The sequence below is a fragment of the Anopheles cruzii genome, chromosome 3 (assembly GCF_943734635.1).
Source record: "Anopheles cruzii chromosome 3, idAnoCruzAS_RS32_06, whole genome shotgun sequence".
Classification (NCBI taxonomy): Eukaryota; Metazoa; Arthropoda; class Insecta; order Diptera; family Culicidae; genus Anopheles; species Anopheles cruzii.
The window spans coordinates 13,290,383-13,308,495 of NC_069145.1; positions in this window are offsets into that span (position 1 = coordinate 13,290,383).

Sequence of the window (18,113 nt, forward strand, 5' to 3'; positions counted from 1 at the left end):
GGACCGAAGTGGAGTCAGCAAATAACCGGGCCCCCGTTCGCCATTTGGCCAGAAAGTGAAGAAAAGAGAAGTGATTGAAGAAAGACGCAGAGCTATGGGCTCCTTCGGTGTGTGTGTGTGCAGGGAAACCAGGACGACCCTTTGGCAGGGTGAAACGGAGAAAGGTGGCCGCGACTAACGAGCGTTCGGTGAGCGGGCTCACCGCTCGCGGTGTAGCGGCAAAGGTCACCGATGACAAGTGACAGTGAATTTTCGGACGAAACACGCCAACCTAGGTTCGTGGCTCGCTTTCCGACGCCGGGCCGGAAGCATCGGCGAGCATCGGCAAGATTATTTATTATTCATTTCAATGATCAAGCCAATTTGAAGCGACGGAAATCATCCCCGGCAACCGACCCGTGGCCGCCTATCGTCCCGGGCCGCCCTGTCAGAAGACACCGCCCCGCATACCGTCTAGGCTAGATGTTTAAAGATGATATGAAACTTTCAGATGGGGTTACTTCAAATTGTGGCTCATCTTTAATTTATGGTGCACCCCCCGGAGCCGTTAAGCATTTTTCGCTCGCCATTTTTTTTTTGCTCGTCGACGAAGTCGTTAGGGCGACCGGAAGCACGGCAGACTTTTGCGCTTGACGAATGTGTGTCAAACCGACTAGAAATGCACCTAATACCGCTGGTATACCTTGGCACCCCGGGCTCAGTACCCGTGGCACGTCTGGACCGCCACGGGACCGACCATGGACACGATGAAGTGTCAAACGACTCCTAAAATCCTTCGTCATTGGTACGAAATTTCATGCGATTTTTTTTGCCTTCTCTTCGCACCACACATCCTTCGGCTTCGGCTGGGTTTGGTGTTTCAAGACAGGATGGAGAGAAAAAAAGCTGCTACGAAGTGACACACCACTTCTCAGCGTCTGTGAGGCGAGTCCGCAATATTGCCGCCCGAGCAGAGCGGAAAGAAACGCGTGGCACACGGTTCCGACCCACCGACCATCGTCAACACTCGTCGGCACCTGAGCGGAATGCTAAATCAACTTTGCCGAAGTGCTCCACCGGCATGGGGAGTATGTTGGCGATGGAACGGGTGGGCAAGCGAGTCCTTCGTCGGCATCCTGCGCTGCGAGGTGTAATGTTTTCGAGCAAATACTTAATGCTTGCGTCCGGGTGTGCAGCAGGCCGCGATCCGATAGCGGTTCGAGAAGCTCGCGAGCGCGTACCACATCAATATTCGCCAGTTATTCGCCAGCTCCGGGGTTGATTTGACTAACCATTGTCGAGTCGCTGGTATGGATGCTTCGAAGTGAAACTAAATAAACGGTAGCGATACTCGTTGCTACTCTTTCCGATGTGACAGCCGGCCGAACTCTTAGTTACGGCCGACCCAGTCATGGAGCTCAGAAGTCATATTATTTATTCACTTGTTTGGCTACGATACTGTTGACTGAAGTTCAATTTCTCATCTCGATGCTGAGAGAACAATGTCGTGGATTGGACTTTCCTCTCTTTCAATTTGTACGCCCAATACATGATCTGACACATTAACAACGTAGTAGCTGCAAAACGATCGATTCGATCACGAAATAAAATGTACTTGAAGAAATAATACGTAACAATGGTCGCTGAGGTAGCTTTTCTTCTTTCGTGAATCAATCATCGGCAAAATGTCCCAAACTTTGGAAGCACCCGGAACGTAAGCTCGTTTCAAAGTGCTACGTTTGTTTTCACGCTCCCGGAAGTATCGCATTCCGCACAACATTGTCTGCGCCGTAGACGTTGGTCGCCGGACGACTGGACGTCTGTAAGTGGTCCCATGTAAGCTCTCGGTACCGCTGGAGCCCGTCGCGCTTGTATCGTCTTACAAATGAACGGTTCAGTAACCTGATACCCCGATGAGGGACGGTTGACCGGGAGCTGGTGCCGTGGTCCCAGGCGGAAGACCTATAAATTATTCCGTCGACGCAACACACGCAATTAGGGTAATGTTTGAGTTTCGGTACGCTCGGTGCGATTGAAGGTAATTAATTTATGCAACTTACGGCCCGTGAGTGAGCTTGGCGAATGCACTATCGTTAGCCTCGCGGCATTACCAAGCGGCCATTTGTGCACCTTCAAAGTGGGTCCTTAAGCGTCGTTTTTCTGCCGCCAGCCAAGGAAAGTCATTTCTGATTACGACATGCGGTACCGCTGTCGGAATGGTGTGGCCGTGGCCTTGATTGATTGAAGGCAAGATGAGTAGGCTGACGACGTGGCTAGAACATGCCTTTGATGGATCAAAGTAGGCCAAATACTTTGCAAGCGTCTCAAGCGTTTAATTCGAAAAAGACCAATCGAAAGGCGACACGTTCAACAATTAACCCCATTCTTCTTATACTTTCGGAACGGAATATTATTATTATTATTCCCAATTATTCTTATACTTTCGGAACGGACTATAGTGAATGAAAAATTACTTTTGCTGACAATGAAATAGTTAAATGTCTTGCAACGAGGGTTTTAGGAGATGCTGGGTTTTTCTTCAATTTCAGCCAATTTACCGGGTCCTTTCCCGTCAATCGGTTGCAAGATGCCCTTGCAGCTAGCTGGCCCCGGCCTGCCGACAGAAACTTTCCCTCAGATAACGAAATCATACATGGAAAACGGTCCTACCAACTGCCACTTACATTGCCACATGCCCAACAAGCAACAAATTTTCCATGGCCCCGAAATTTGTTCCGGAAACTGCTGTCTGTTAAACATTTAAAAAGAACCATAAAATTATGATAACGATTTGAAGTTGCTCACCCCCTCGCATTGGTGCTGCCGCGGCGTAGTTCATGCACACGTACGGAACGGCACACACACACACACCGGTATGGCCCCGAAACACATTGGTGGAGCCGATGGAGGCGCATGGTAGCCCGTGTGCGGCGTGTCGCTTATCGCCGTCAGCCATCGATTCTGGAGCCAGAAGCATATGCAGTGTACATTTGCACACGCATTTTATGCATGTTTTCTGTCCGCTTTTGCCAACCGGGGACATTTTAGGAGCCAGTAATCCACTTGCCCGCTCTCCCGTTGTGTGGGAAGATTTTCCATCGCCTGGTTTTCCGTCATCTTTCATCCGGCGACCAACTCGGCAGCGGCAACGTGACTACAATTCGACCGTTTGTGCGGTAAAACTCGCGAACAGCAACACACAGAACAGAAAAAAAACAAATCGCTTCGCCGCTCCACGCGAATCGTGCCGGCCCAGCACGTGGCGTGGAAAAACTTTGATGGAAAGAAAAATAAAACGCCTCCCTGCCGGGCGCCACGGCATCCTCGGGCGTGGCGGGGGGGCGGGGGCCGTTCGGGCAAACGGAAGCCCAAAAGGCCACTTCAACTGATGGGCCACGGTGGCGCGCCGCGGTACGGTTTTCCAGCTCACTGACGGTTGGCTACTTTTGGCCGGAAGTGCTCGCGGGCTCTCTTTCCGTCGTTGTTCGTCGCCGTCGCCCGTTCGCTGTTATCAATAAAAGTGATACACATAAAATTTGCATAATTGATCAATAAATTTTATGTAAATTTGGGACGCTGGGCGGCCCACGCACCCCACTGACCACGCGGGAACCGAAAGATTGGCGCTCTTGGGCTGCACTCGGTCGCCGGTTTACCTTCCTACGGGGCGTGCGACGGCCGGAAGGTGTCAGGCTCGATGCTTGACATCGTCGGAAGTTGTAGGCCCGGCCCGAGAGAATCGTCACCGAGGCCCGTGGAGAGAGAGAGAGAACGCTCTCTGTGGGGATTTCCGAGAAGGCGCAGATGAATGATGCAAAGTAAAACGGCCGGAAAACGCACACCCCGCGCACCGGTGTGCGGTGGCCGCGAACGATTGGAAAAGTTTTCCACCGGCGCTTCCATCTTAATATTCCGGCCCGTCCGGGCACTGACTGCCCGAGTTTGGTGCGATAGCAAAGTTGTTTGCGGTGACAAATGCCCGAGCCAAGACGCGCGCTGCCGGTCAGTGATACGCTGTGCTGTGTGCTGCGTTTGGGTCTCCGAAGACACACTTCAAGCACCGGGCCCACGCACCGACCGGCGATAGGAGGTAATTGTTTTGGGAATTGTTTTACATTTCTCTGTCCACCGCCGGGCCCCAAAACCGCGATACTGCACCGGGGAAAATGGGGCTGTAAAAAGTTTGGCCACCGTCGGGAATTTGCCGGCGAGTAACGGTAATTTGTAAATAATCTGGACCGAGACGACCGATCCCATTACGGGATGCTATCAGCCGAACGGCACAATTGGAATAAATTATTCGATAGTTTCTTGCCGTTGCCTTGCCACGAGCGCGTGTTACGCTTCTTTATTTAAACACACGTTTCTTTTAAAGACATCCTTCATGCAACAATTCCTTACTCGAACTCTGCTCGGGACGGGATCCAATTTTAGCTTCCGCCGTTCACCTTTTGCACATTAAATTCCGCACAATCGCAATGTTTTCTGAGCGGACGAGGCACGCAAAACACGGACATTCCTATCCGTTTCGCTCGCCGTAGACGCTCGATCGAGGCTTCCGGAGCGACCGGAAAACGGGAGAGAATTATTTCTTGCATTCCACCGCATACGACGTGGCGCGGCATTTGATGAAGGATGGTGCTGCTCTCGTTAGGGTCCTTTACAATTGAGAATTTCCCTTTCATGAACCATCTGAGACTGAGTCGTTCGGACGTTTGCCTCGCAGTTTCACGGTGAGAGAAACAATTAAGTGCCCCGTCGCTACACAGTGACGGGTTTCGGTAATTTATAGAGCCCTGTCAATGACTTGCCAAACTCTTTCGAACGTTTCTTTTCGGAACATTTTCAACGTGTCGATTAATGTATTTAAAGCTTCAAACTAGCTTCACATTCCACCAACGTTCATCGTTGTCCCGCCGACACGCAGAACCGAAAACTTGGCAATGGCCCTAAGTTGCGTGGCCTTCACGATGACGGTGGCGACCAAACTTTTAACAAGAACCAAACGAGCTTCCCTCGCAACGAAACGGAAAGAAACAAAAACAACATCCAACACCAAATGTTATAAAACATTAACGAAGCAGCGCTCTGCTCGGTCGCTTAGTTTGTTGATGAATTTTCCAACCGATCCGTGTGCCGTGAGGCAAGAGCGCCCAGGGCAGGCCCCAGGACCTAGTCGTTAGCGCTTGAATGTTGAGCGCCGGAACTCGGCAACCCAACATTCCAGCGACAGCCCTCTACAGCCCTCTACACCCGGCCGTGCCCGTACCCAACCCAGCGTGTGGCGGTGTTTATATAGGTTTTAAATGATTGATTGAACGTTATGACATTTTTGAACACATTCAATAGAGAGACGGTAAATAAATCATCAATTATTGTGTTGTGTTGCACACTTTGCGAAGGGCACGCTTCTGCGCACATCCACTTCCGCCCCTCTGCTGGGCTGGGAGCGATTGCCTCGCTTGTTTCAGCGCCCGGGTCCTGGGTGTTGATGCTCCGGCCGTCGACAGCTTCGGCAGTCGCCGGCACGGGCCCGGCGACCGGCCCGGCTGATAGGAATCGCTATTAATGAATTTATGTTACTCTTGTGGCAGTTTGGACTGCCCCGGACTTGCGTGCCGGAGCTGCTCCCCGCTGCTCCCGGGGGTCCGTTGGAATTTTTCCGACACCCGGCGGCAGTTTTATGCAGCCCCCGTTACTGTGTGGACGATTTATCTGGGCAGAACGCTGCTAATAAACCTTTGACATGGTGTCGCCTTCCCTACGGAGGTGATGATGGCCACCGATGGCGGGTGGGGTGATGATGGTACTGGTGATGATGATTGCGGGATGAATTTTGGCACGCTTCCATCGACGGCCCGTATACCTGCGTGGTGTGTCCTTGCACCGTTTGGGCAGCAATGAATCATTTAGATTTGCTGTCACGTGCAGTGTGTTGTGGTGCAGCCAGAATGGTCACTTGGTGTAGGCTTCTGAACGGGTTTGGCCATAGGCAGGCCCTTCATCATTGCACTTTCGGAGCAGTTGACGGGTAACTGGGAAAATTGCTAGCAATGGAAGAAGACTTTTTTTTTGAGTTATTCATTAGATTTTTATTATTATTATAATCGACAAAGCCGTATTGAGCACCAACTTATGATTTAAAAGGTTCAAAAGTATGATTGAAAAATCAAACCAGGATTCTTCTTATCCGTAGTCAGACACGAGTTAAGGACACTCGCTGAGTCAGCGGTCAATTGGCAGGTACACCAGATAACAACGACATGCCTGAACTTGCCCCGACATTCAACAGACCATCAGCTAGCAGGTACACCAGGACAACAAACAGGTCAGGTCTCGAGTTGCTGCAAACAGAATAGGCAGGACAAAGTAGAGGTAGCTGGCAAGGTAAGATAATCGAAAGATAAGATCGAAATTATATAAGATCAGAAACGGCAAAAATAAAGTTATTGTTGAAACGGGGAGGAAACTCTAACTCGCGTTATCCTTAGCGCCATAAGATCTTGTTAAGGTATTTAAAGTTTTATGAAGCAATATATAGATTAAGTAGCAATCGGCACTAGGTATCACGAGGCGGTAATGTGGTTCTGAAATTAACTGTATTAATGTGTAATTTTTGGCCTGATTGAACACTTGCATTGATTTACTACACCACCAATCATTGATTTCTTTTGGCACCTTAAATTCGTGACACTGATGCTAGTGATCTTCACATCCTGCGAGTGTTTGGGAACGTTAGTTGGATACCACACCTTCATCGCTATCAATCCCAATTTGCTACATAAAACGATTCTTCAACTCACCTGCATTCCTGTTACACTCGAACGTGCTTCAGAAAGCGTACGACCGTCGAATCCATCTCCCAAACTATGTTCCCAGCGAACTCCCGAGTCCTGCCTGTGCTTTCCGAGTCGAGCGGAACGCGTTCATTCCACCGCACGCCGGGGCTGAGGTCAAAATTATGAGTTGCCTATTAAGAAACCGCATCGGTTTGCCCGTATGTCCCCTAATTGGCCCGGAATCATGCTCGTTAAACAACCGCAATCCACCGGCGACCGGCCGGCGCCCCGATCCCAGCCCCCACTCGGCCGCTCCGGCATAGTTTACTCCGGTCTGTGGTGAGGCCAAATCTTGCGACAATCCACCGTTGCCGCCGCCACCGTCAAAAAGCAGCTGTCTTTAAATTGTCATTTATTCTTCCCGCGGCCTCGTGGCTCGGGGCCGGAAAACCGAAAGTCATTCGTCGTCCTCGGTCGGTGGTAGCGGCGGCGGCGGCGGAAGCCACATGAAACGGCTAATGGGCGGTAAATTTATTTTAATTTAATTTTATTACGTCCCCCGATCCGTGCTTTTTTCTGCTCCCCATGCTCCCGCTAGCCCCCGTTCTCGTCGCCGACGGTGCGGCCATCGGGGTTGCCGAAAACATCGGGTCGGCCTTCGGACGTCGGCGAGGAATCGCTTGGCGAAACCGGAACCGGAATCGAAGGCATTACGCGCGCGGCGTTCACCATCACACCGGACGAGAGGTGGAAAGCCATCGCGCCGGAAACTTCCCCGTCGCACGTAGAACAATAAATTTCCCGACCGACCCGCGGTTCCCGGGGCCCGGGACCCGGGACCCGGGCCGATAAAGTGGAATTTTCTCACAACGTATGTGACGTCGGGCCTGCCGGTGAAAAGTGATCCATCCTTTTTCGACCTCGGAGAAGTCGCACGAAGTCGGGAAATTAATGAACATGACATTTCCTTTTTTCATTCGGTGAAAAGGGGGTCCCATTTGGCGCTCAACAGCGATTTGGAATTGATTGTTTATGGACTGCGCAGCATGAGCGCTGCTCCATCCACACGCCGAGCGCACGTTTTCGTGCCAATAACTCACTCGCCCAGCGTAATGGAATGTTTTGTAAACAGAAACGAAGATAATTATTAGAACATTATTGGAACTTTGCAAATGTAGAAGACACACTTTAAGACGGCGCCTCCTCTCGGTGAGGGGCGGCAAACAGACGGCCCCCACGAGGGAAGGCAAATTTATGTTGTACGGCCCAGGCAACCATTTTTGAATTACTTGACGGAAAGTTGCATGCGCCACGGCCACGGGGCACGTTCCGTGGCTGGTAATTAATTAACTCGGGTTTAATTAATTCGTCTCCGATTTATTTATTCGCGCCGCGTACCCGGCCGACGACCCGCGACCGACCCGAGCCCGGGGGCCCAAAATATCTCAATCTCGCTGTCACAAAGCTTACGAAGATCCGCGTGGCGTGGCGAAGGAATGATTTTTATCGACCCAAAAAAAAGGCAGAGAAAAGGAGACAATTTTTGAGGCGAACAAAACGATGGCACGCAGCAAACGAAGAGAATGGGACTAATAAAGTTGCCCAGCTCGAACGATTTGCATCCGCCCTCGGGAGCGGCCCAGCAGAGTAACTCGCTTCGTCCTCGCGTCAGGTCATTATTAATGGATCGGTGAAGCTGGCCGAACCGTGGACGACCGCTCGGGCTCAGGGTCTGGACGGAAAGTGAGCTGTTTCCTCGCCGCTGTTTGTACAATTCCTTATCGATTGTAGACTATTTCCGGGTCTCGTCCGTAAATCACTGACGTCAGCGCTGCACCGAATATTCTATGCGAAAGATGTCAGTTCAAACCCGGACAGTGCATCAACTTGAGTCGGTAGACTCCGGTAGACTCCGGTAGGTTGGTCACATCACGGGAATGGCGGACCACTCCGCAAAGTCTCCTTAGGCCGTCCGGATGGCCAGAGGAGCATCGACTCGGATGTTGTGCTTCCGGATGAAGAAAAGAACTACTATTGATACAAAATTTTATCAATATAGAAGAAAACGGACGGTAAAAGCTTTGCCGCTGCTAGTAAACACTGCGCTGGTGTCTTTTAACACTCGGGTGGATCAATAAAACACTCTTGCGGGTCGAAGCGACAATATTCGGTTTGGGAGGGCATCGTTTTACCTACAACATCGGCGAAGAAATGGGTCACCGCGAGCGCGAGCCATTAGGTGCTACGAAAGGAACTAATTCCTCAATCAAACTCTAAAACCATAATCCGACAGCGAGCAATCGCCAAGCTCCGATGCGCGCCACCCGATGCATCATCGTCAGCCAGCCGAAGAAATACCCGGTTGCGAAGTAGTTTAAAAGCAAGCCCTAAGCCCTTTTGGTGGGGGGTGCCCTAGAGTCGACGGACAATGAGGCGCCAGGAAGTCCGCGAAGCACGAACACGAGCGAGCCACGGCCACTTAAACTGGACCAAAAGACAGACACGGACGTTACGGATTAGTTTGATGAATGGTTCACTCCCATCTCTCGCTCGCCTCATGATACGTGTTTATCGACGGAAGCATCCTCTCTTCACGGGTGGATTCAATTCTTGAAATCCACCAGCTCCTCGACTCCATGACAGCAGAGCCCTGGATAATGGGGAGTACAAAAAAAAAGTAGAAGCGCCAGTTCAATCCAATCTTGGCAGAGAGGGCGCCACGGTGCCGCGCGATCAGGAAATCGGAAGCACCCAATCCATCTCGGAGTTGGGCGATGGCCCAGTAGGACCCACTGCTTGGAACCGGGACGCGGCACAACCCCAGCCCAGCTAATAACTGGTGATGGATTATGGATAATCTTCGCCGGCATCGGGCTCACGTTTTCTATTTTCCTTTAAAAACTGCTGTGCGAGGATCGACGGGTCCGAAACAATCGATCGGCCCTCGGAGAATGCTGGCACACACACACACACACTGTGCCGGATGTACCGCAGGACCGGAAGAGTGAAATGCGAGATGGCGAAACCGAACCTGCCCGGCCCGGCGGGTGGAACAAATAAAACCCCAAACGGCAACCGCTCACACTTGCCGGGAAGATTTTTCATCGAAGATCCGACAATCCTTCTTCCCCGGTGCCCCCGGTACCGGTATCGGATTGCGGGGCTAGAACACGTTAGGGTGGGACGGACGGGACACGGAAAATGGAATCGAAACACGAAACATTCATGCGAACGGCAGCCGTGCGGCCGCAAGAAGCGAGAAGATAAATGGTAGCGGCAGACGCGCTTCAGTAGATAAAGAGATAGATTACAAGTCACCACAGGTACTGCCTGTTCCGGCTGGGCCTAGAGAGCCGGCCTGGCGCATTTCCACGATTTCCCCCGATTCCGATGCCGCTGCCGATGGCCATTTTTCTCGCGCAGCCTTCAAAACCCGGCCCAGTTTGGTGCGAAAGCAAAATTTAAGCCGCGCCAAGCAAATCGTGTCGTCCGTGAATCGATCGATTCCGTGGCCGGAGGTCCGTGTGGGCCACGTAGGGGCCGCCATCGAAGGCTCAAAAAGGCTTCTCTTTGGTTTGGGAGTTTTTTTTTCGTCCCGAGGAGGAGTGATTCAACCCAAGGCCACATCACTCTTTGGGTCCGGCATGGGTCCGGAAGCAGGAAAACTGTCTAACCAGCGCTCGGAACGGACGTTCGGAATGTTGCCGCGGTTTCGGCTAAGATGACACCGAGCTCCAGCTCGACCACACGAGAGACAGAAAGAGAGCGGAGAGATAGAAAGAGAGACGAACCCCGGTCCGGTGAGAGGTTGTGCGAAATTCAATTACCGACCGCAACCGACGGGCGAAGAAATATTCGAACCATTCCGGCGGCGGCCCGGAGTACCGGAATGCTCTTCCGTGCGAGCCTTCTTGCGGTCAGCAACTGGCTGGTCAGCGACTTCCGACTGCGGAGGTATCAATTTCAATCATTACGCTCGACCGAAACCGCACCGACCGGCTGCCGACTGCCGGCTACCGGAGCTTTCCTTGGTGACACATACGCCCGAGCTGGCCCCGAAGTGCCCGGGAAATGTGATTCCACTTTTCCTCTTCCACTGGCCACTGGGTTGAAAATCTAAATCGATCGGAATCGTGTTGACCCATCCCGGGGGTGACGCATCAGTGGCCGAGGTCAGCGATCGATGCTGCATCGAGTTTGATCTTTAATTTCATTACACTGGCCGGCCTGTAACCGACGGGTACCGATAAATTTGCATCTCACTGGCCGGCCGGCAGGACGGCTGCACATCGCTCACGTGCTGTCACTTTCGTTGGGATGCAAAACAAACATAATTAATGGCGGAAAAACAGCAGGCGGTGGAAAAAAGCGCTCGCGCCGCCAGGCAAACACATGGTCCGTTTGGATGCAGCGTTTACTAAACCATGTTTACCGAAGCTCGGATCAAAGGGCAGTGTAACTGGGGCGCCAGGATTTTCCAGGATTCCGCGGCGGTCGAGTGTTGTGCGGAAAACTCCTGCTAAAGTTCAGCTGGGTAATGGAGAGACTAGTTTTGATTTTGCTCTGATAATTATTTTAATGTGTTTTAATGAAACTCATTCAACATGAACTATCTGTACATATGTACATATGTAAGGTCACATGTACAAACATGTTAGAAGGCCTATCAAGATCATCAATTCCAATTTCATATCGGTGACCGAATCGTGGGCTTGCTGTGACACGAGTAGCATGTTTCAAAGGAGAAATAGAGCCGAATGCGAAGAGCAGCAATCGTTTCTATCTGTTCCGTTGACAAATGATGCATCTCCGAATAGTAGCAAAACAGTGATGGAACTGTATCAAAATTTAGATCATTTTCAAACAGAATAAAGCTAAAGAAGTTTATACAAGCAGTTCAAGCACCAAAGCAGTTCAAATATGACAAACTTTTACTTTTACAACTTACAGGAACCTCTACTCTAAATTGTCGCGTTCATATCCTTGAGTTCCTGTTATTCCTAAAACACTGATCTCTCTTCGCGCGGAATGGTTCACTACTTTTAGTCAGGTTTTTACCCATTTTATGTTTTTTAATTAATTGCAAGGTTTCTAAATTAAAATAGATAATCTGTTTAAATTAAAGAAGCTGTTATTTACAGAAAGCACGAAAGTCAAATGCTGTCTTTGTCTCAAGCGGAGCTTTATTATCCTATTAAATTATTGCGATATCCGAAAGTTTACTGCACTGCTATTGATTTCGAAACGACACCAATTATGCGGCCCTGCAATGCCCTTTTCGATACGCCTATAAATACACCGGTGCTAGCGTTTTACGCTACCTAACCGATCATTGTAGTGGCGGTCGCGTCCCATTGACAACAGTTTGCACGTCGGCGGTTGCCAGGAGCGGTTCCGGCACAGCATCTCTGCGGTGCGCTTAGTCCCCACGGTAAAGGCTCCACCATCGATGCCGATGTCGAGGCTCTTCCCGAGGCGCTGCCGAGCATAAAAATTAATTAAGTGTGTAATACCCCGAAAGCCACAATTGCATGTCGGCAGTGGCATGAATATTTATAAAATTTAATTTTTGATTGGCACCGCACTCGCACCGCGCCACCCGCCGCTCCCTCTCCGAGTACGTGTCCTCGGTGTGCGCCGCGCACGGTAAAAGGACCTACAGCGGAGGCAGTGTAACTAGAAACGGGTAATAAACCGAGGCCGACGGGGATCGGGTCGCCCGTCTGCAGTACGTAGACGTACGGACACGCCGACTGCCCGAGAGATTTTATAATCGATTTTTGCTACGTGCCCATATCACACAGTCGTTCTCGCTTGTCCGCCCTCCGGTCCAGACGGTAGACTCCTCCGTAGTAAACCCCCGGGGGAGATTTTTGTTTTTTACCCCCGTTTCCATTCAGTAACGACGGTCGTCTTTGCACCACACGTAACGAATGTCTCTCTCTCTCTCTCTCGCTGCAAGTCGCACGAAGGGTGTCGCCATATCCGGGTACGTCCTAGGGACGGATCGGCAGAGCCTGCGGCGGAGTCTGCAACAATCGTGCAAATAAAACCTCGGGAAGCTAAATGAATGAAGGAGAGTGAAATGGTACTAATTGAAGTGAGATACACCAGCGTCTGGCAAACGAGGGAACTATCGTCCAGCGAAAGGAGCCACCGGTGGCCTAGGAGCACGAAGGTGCACGAATAAACTGACTGCGAAAATAACATTTACAACTACACAATCAAGTCACTTGATTAGTCATTTCGGCTCGGGGTAGCCACACCAGGGCCTCGGCCAACTCGCGAATTGAAAGTGGATTTATAGCACAAAGGTGTGAGAACGGTGCACCATTTGTGGTCCGTTCCCACTGGCGGTCGCGAAAGCAATATAAACGAATTGCAAAACATGAATTATTATCCACGATTCAGGTGAGCATTCTGACTTCACCGAATATGCTTCAAGCGTCGCCCCATGAGATCGATTCCTTTCATTTGTGCAGAGTGACAGCATTAATTTATAGGCACATTATACTGCCGTGTACAGCCTTCCTTTTGTGGTCGGTCGAGTTGGGGAATTTTAATCGCTCCCCGACTCGCCACTAACCCGAGTTCGACGACATAATCGCATCTCAGCTGTTGAACCGATCTCAACCATTCGCCAACTCTCGGCTCCCCGGCGAACGGAAACTTCACGGAACATGCCACTCAATTTGCCGGGGCGTGCGGATCAGAGCCCCACGGACGCCTAATGCGCGCGCCTCAGCGCCGCCCCGAAGCGTCCGCCCCGATAAATGGGAACGACAACGAAGGAAATCGATAATTAAGAACGTTAATTATGCTCCATTAACGCAACCGTTACCGTTCGCGGAATGTGTATTGCGTCCTGGCCCCTCGTCCTGCGCCAGCCCGGGTGCTCGGGTCGGGCAAAAAGTGGGGCCGCCCTCTTAACGGGTGCGGCGATCGACGACGGGCCATTTAAAAGGCTGGCGTAATGCTGCCCTAATACATTACACACACACAGCGCCAAACGCTTGGCGCAAAATATGGGCCAGTAAACGATGCACAAATTAGTGAGCTAATTGTGTGTAACGAGTGGACCCCGGGTGGGGGTGCCGAGTGGTGTTGTTTTAAGCTAATGGAAGAGGTATAATTTCTAATACCGCTGCCGGGTGGTGGGCGTACGCAGTAATAACAGGGGGCTCCGTGGTAATTGATGCGACCGGAGATGCATTAGAGTGTTGAAGCATCGCTCGAATCTGTCCTGAAAAGTGATGCGCCATGACAGTTCGCGATTGAAGTGGGCCACATACTAACTAGAGTTCCTACGATCAGTCCCGCCAGCCAAGGATTGACATTCAGTTGGTCGATAGAATCATCATTGAATGGATCATCGAAATTGAAAGTGTCAATCGCCTCATAATTGTGGCACGCCCGTAGATCATCCGTCTCGTTGCACCGATTAATCGGTGACACCTGGATCAACTTGAGTGTAAAATTCTGCCTGTTCTAATAATAATAAAAAGAAACAGAATTATTTAAAACTTTAAACGGGATATTTGAGATATTTTTTCGCCAATTTACTGTTGAAACTTTGTTGGCAGACAGCGTCTACTTTCTATTATAAGGACTTTGAATTAATTCATGCGGTTTTACAATAGTGCTCACTAAATGTAAAAATTGCCAAACGTTCTCGTTACTGATTTGAATGAAAAATTTACCTCAATGTTGGACATCAGCAAATTCGAGTTTTCGATTTTCAATTTGGGGCACCCAACAACATTCCAGTTAAAACAAGTTCTCAGTTCAATTACACCGTCCAGTAAACCGCCCATTTGGGTTGATATTGGAACAGATCATTGCTAGCCAAACCAGTACAAACACCACGTTTCAGAATTTACGCAACGCGGCAACGAGACGAGAATTTTTACGCAACCTCGCTCGCTGGACGATAAAAATGTCTTCCCATTTTATGCACTTTTAATCCAGTGAACAGGTTCATTAAAACGTCTTCAGGCGTTCGTTTGAGCGTTCGATCTGGTTGCCGCCGTTTTACCGCCAACTCCACGTTTATGCTCCCGCTTGGTGCTCGCATTATAGACAAGTTGATGCATCTTTAGTGCCACGCAACGCCACGGTTCCAGGGCCTCCACCGGAGTGTCGGTGGGTAGTTAAATTTATTGTCACTTATTCGCAATCGAGCTTCCAAAGCGAGTCGTGTGCTCGTCCTGAACGGCGGCGGGGCGCTACTTCAAGTGGCGCGGTGGCACCATTTTGTTTTACGCTTTGTTGGGATGGATTTTTTTTTATTAACATCGTTGCTCGCCACTTGTTAGGCGCAACAAATTCACACCCGCGTGCGCTGCACGTTTAAATTAGCTTCTTTCAGTAGGAGGTTTGATGGCCGAATCGTAAACGGTTGAAGGAGCCGTGTGCCAGGCGCCAAGTTTGGCGGCAGCCAACGGCCAAAATGCGGGGACGGGCTTTCAATTATCAAACGGCGCTGGACGAGCATATTTCATCTTTTACGACCCCTAGGAGGTGGATCGGATTTTATGAATGCTCGTATGTGGTACCCGGGAGTGCCCTTCGTGCCCTCACGGGGCGCGACATGATGCGGTTTATCAGTCAATTGATACGATACAACGCAACACCGCTAACACCGGTCTGTCTTGGGTCCCGTCCCGTCCCGGGTCCGTTGGTCCGTTACAGCCATCGAGCAGGTCCAGGCTAATACCCAATTATGTTTGATTAGAGCGAGAGAGAGGCGGGGACCGCAAGCAGCCAGCAGGTCATTCGCAGCGCAGCGTTTTAGGAGCTGAAGGAGTCCTCCGGTGCCTCATTTGCTGTTACCGACACGACATGTCGTTCGTTCCGCTGCTCCCGATTTTGATCGGCGTTCGGATTCAATTTGTGTGCATCCGCCCGTAACTGAGCGCGGTGGCCACCGTCCAGTGGAAGCTGCAGCTCAAAATTTCAATTATCCAACTCCGGCGAGCTGAGCTCGTTGTCGTTGCCCCGGGACGAGGGTTCTTTTTCGAGCAGTTCGGTTGGACGTTCGAGTAGAAGATTTATGAAAATTAATTTAAAACTGTGTACGTAGTGCCCGCCGAGTACGCCGCCCCCCCGAAATCCGATGGACCGATAAAACCACACACTCATCAGGACCCGGTCGGTTCGGGTTGGCCGTACGGAGAAGGCGCCTTGTGCGCCGGAGTTGTCGCCGGCTCCATTGACACGGCACGGCAAGCCACAGCGCTCGAAGTGGCCCATTGTCGGTCGGACGGACGATTATGTTCAATCTTCGGCCTGAACTATTGCCCCCGCGCCAACCCCTGTACCAACATCCCGTTCGAATCGATGCCATTACATGTCCACTTTGGCGTTTTCGAACAGTTCGTACAGACAGGCCGTACGGGATGCAGGTTCAGCGCGCCATCCTTTCGCTAGGATTATCCATCCGGCCGGGCATTTGCTTTTTACGAGCGACTCCTGCCGTTCTTTGGGTTGGCCGCAAATCCTTAATCCTTCTGGTCGTGGCCATGGGAGTGCACGGGTACGGCACGAGCAGGCCTTGGCTGCTCGCCATTGGCCGAAGCGAAAACTCCGAGACTCCGGGAGCAAACGTACGAACAATTGACTCGATTAGATGCATGCCGCTATTTAGTGGCGTGAGCGCGCGCGCCCGTAGAGCGAAGCCGTTTATCGGATGGTCAGGAGGGCTCCGGGAGCATAATCTGGGATTTGGGCGGATTTTTATGCCCGTGGTCCCGGGCCGGCGTCCCAAAGATCCAATCAAATCCAACTAACGCGACACGCATGCACACGTTCCGCTTGGAATGGTTCCATCGGTACGCACGTAACCGATTTAATGTTATCAATAATGCACCAAACCATCGCAATCTGGTTAATTATGCAACTGCAAACAAACTGTGGGGCGGGCGCGCATAAAATCGCATAAGCTTGTTTGGGCACACAGTTGGTCCCCCTCGGCCCGGCTCGCCACTTTAGACGGTGAAGGTATGGGAAATTTAATGAACGATCAAATCTAAACGACCGACTTGCCGTATTAAAGTACTCTTTCTCTCCCGGGCGTTAAAATCGTTCCGCCCTACCGAAAGTGCAAGAAGCTCGGCCCTCTTTGGCCCTCTTTTTCGTGATGATTGCTCATAAAACGGCGTCAGGCGCGGCTTTAAAACGTCCTCAAACGCAAAATCACACCCATTAACATCGTGTTAAATGCGTGCAAAATACAAGCGTTGGCACTTGAAAATGTATTGATCATAATCCTCTCATGTCAATCAGCGTTCCGTGTGCCGATCATTAATTGGACCTCCTTTCCGATGGCAACCATTACAACCAAACGGTCGATAAATAATGCGATTGCGATGGGATTAAAAATTCCCATTTCTCACTCGGTCAGTGGTTCGCTGTCCAAAAGGAGCCCCCGTGGCGCCTGGACGTGACCGGACTGCCTCCAGAAATCAAACATTTAAACACACACACACACACACACAGCTCATCGGCGAGCGTGCCGACGACACCAGGGCAAATAATCATTAAAATGTGTATTAAATAAATTAACAGATTCAACATTAATTATTAATTTGCGTCAACAACAATGACCATGAATTCTGATTCGATTCCACGAAACGGAAGGGCCGACCGAATAAAAAAAACCCAGCCCGTGTACACAGGAAACGGAAAAGCCGGCAACCCCCCACCGGGTCGAGTGCACTGACCCGTTGCCCGGGGCAACGACGGTAGATAAATATATGCGAACCGCACTTTCAGCTCACGATCAGAACGCAGCCCCCCAAAGCAACATCGATGACAGATAGTGGGTTGCTTGGATGGGACAGCCACGTTGCCCTCGCGTAACTCATCAACCAATATCAGTCAATATCAGTAAGCAAACGCGAGTCCCAATATCGCCGAACAAGAATCAAGGGAAATGGCTCATGGCCAGGCCTCATTCACATCGACATTCACTCAACTTGATTTAAAGCTTCTTGTCACCGGCGCCACAATGTTAGTGACTCGCCAGAAAGTCCAGGAGCTTGGTTGGGAAGTTTTAATGTAGTCCGAACCTTGTGAAAATAGATGGCTAGAGTTTTTCGTCAATAACGACCAAAACTTCTAAAAGAAAAGCATTATGAATCGACGTTTTAAATGGCAACAAATTTAACAACAAAGCTGTGCATTTTTTGACGCAAATCGGACCATCGGAAATATCTTAAATTAAGTTTGAAAATTCACGCAAAAATAATAGATTAATTTTAACCAACCTAATGTTATCACCAAATTACTTGCAAAAGCCTCAAATTAGGTTTCTTTTCGATGCAAATTAAATAATATAATTCGTAGCATGATTTC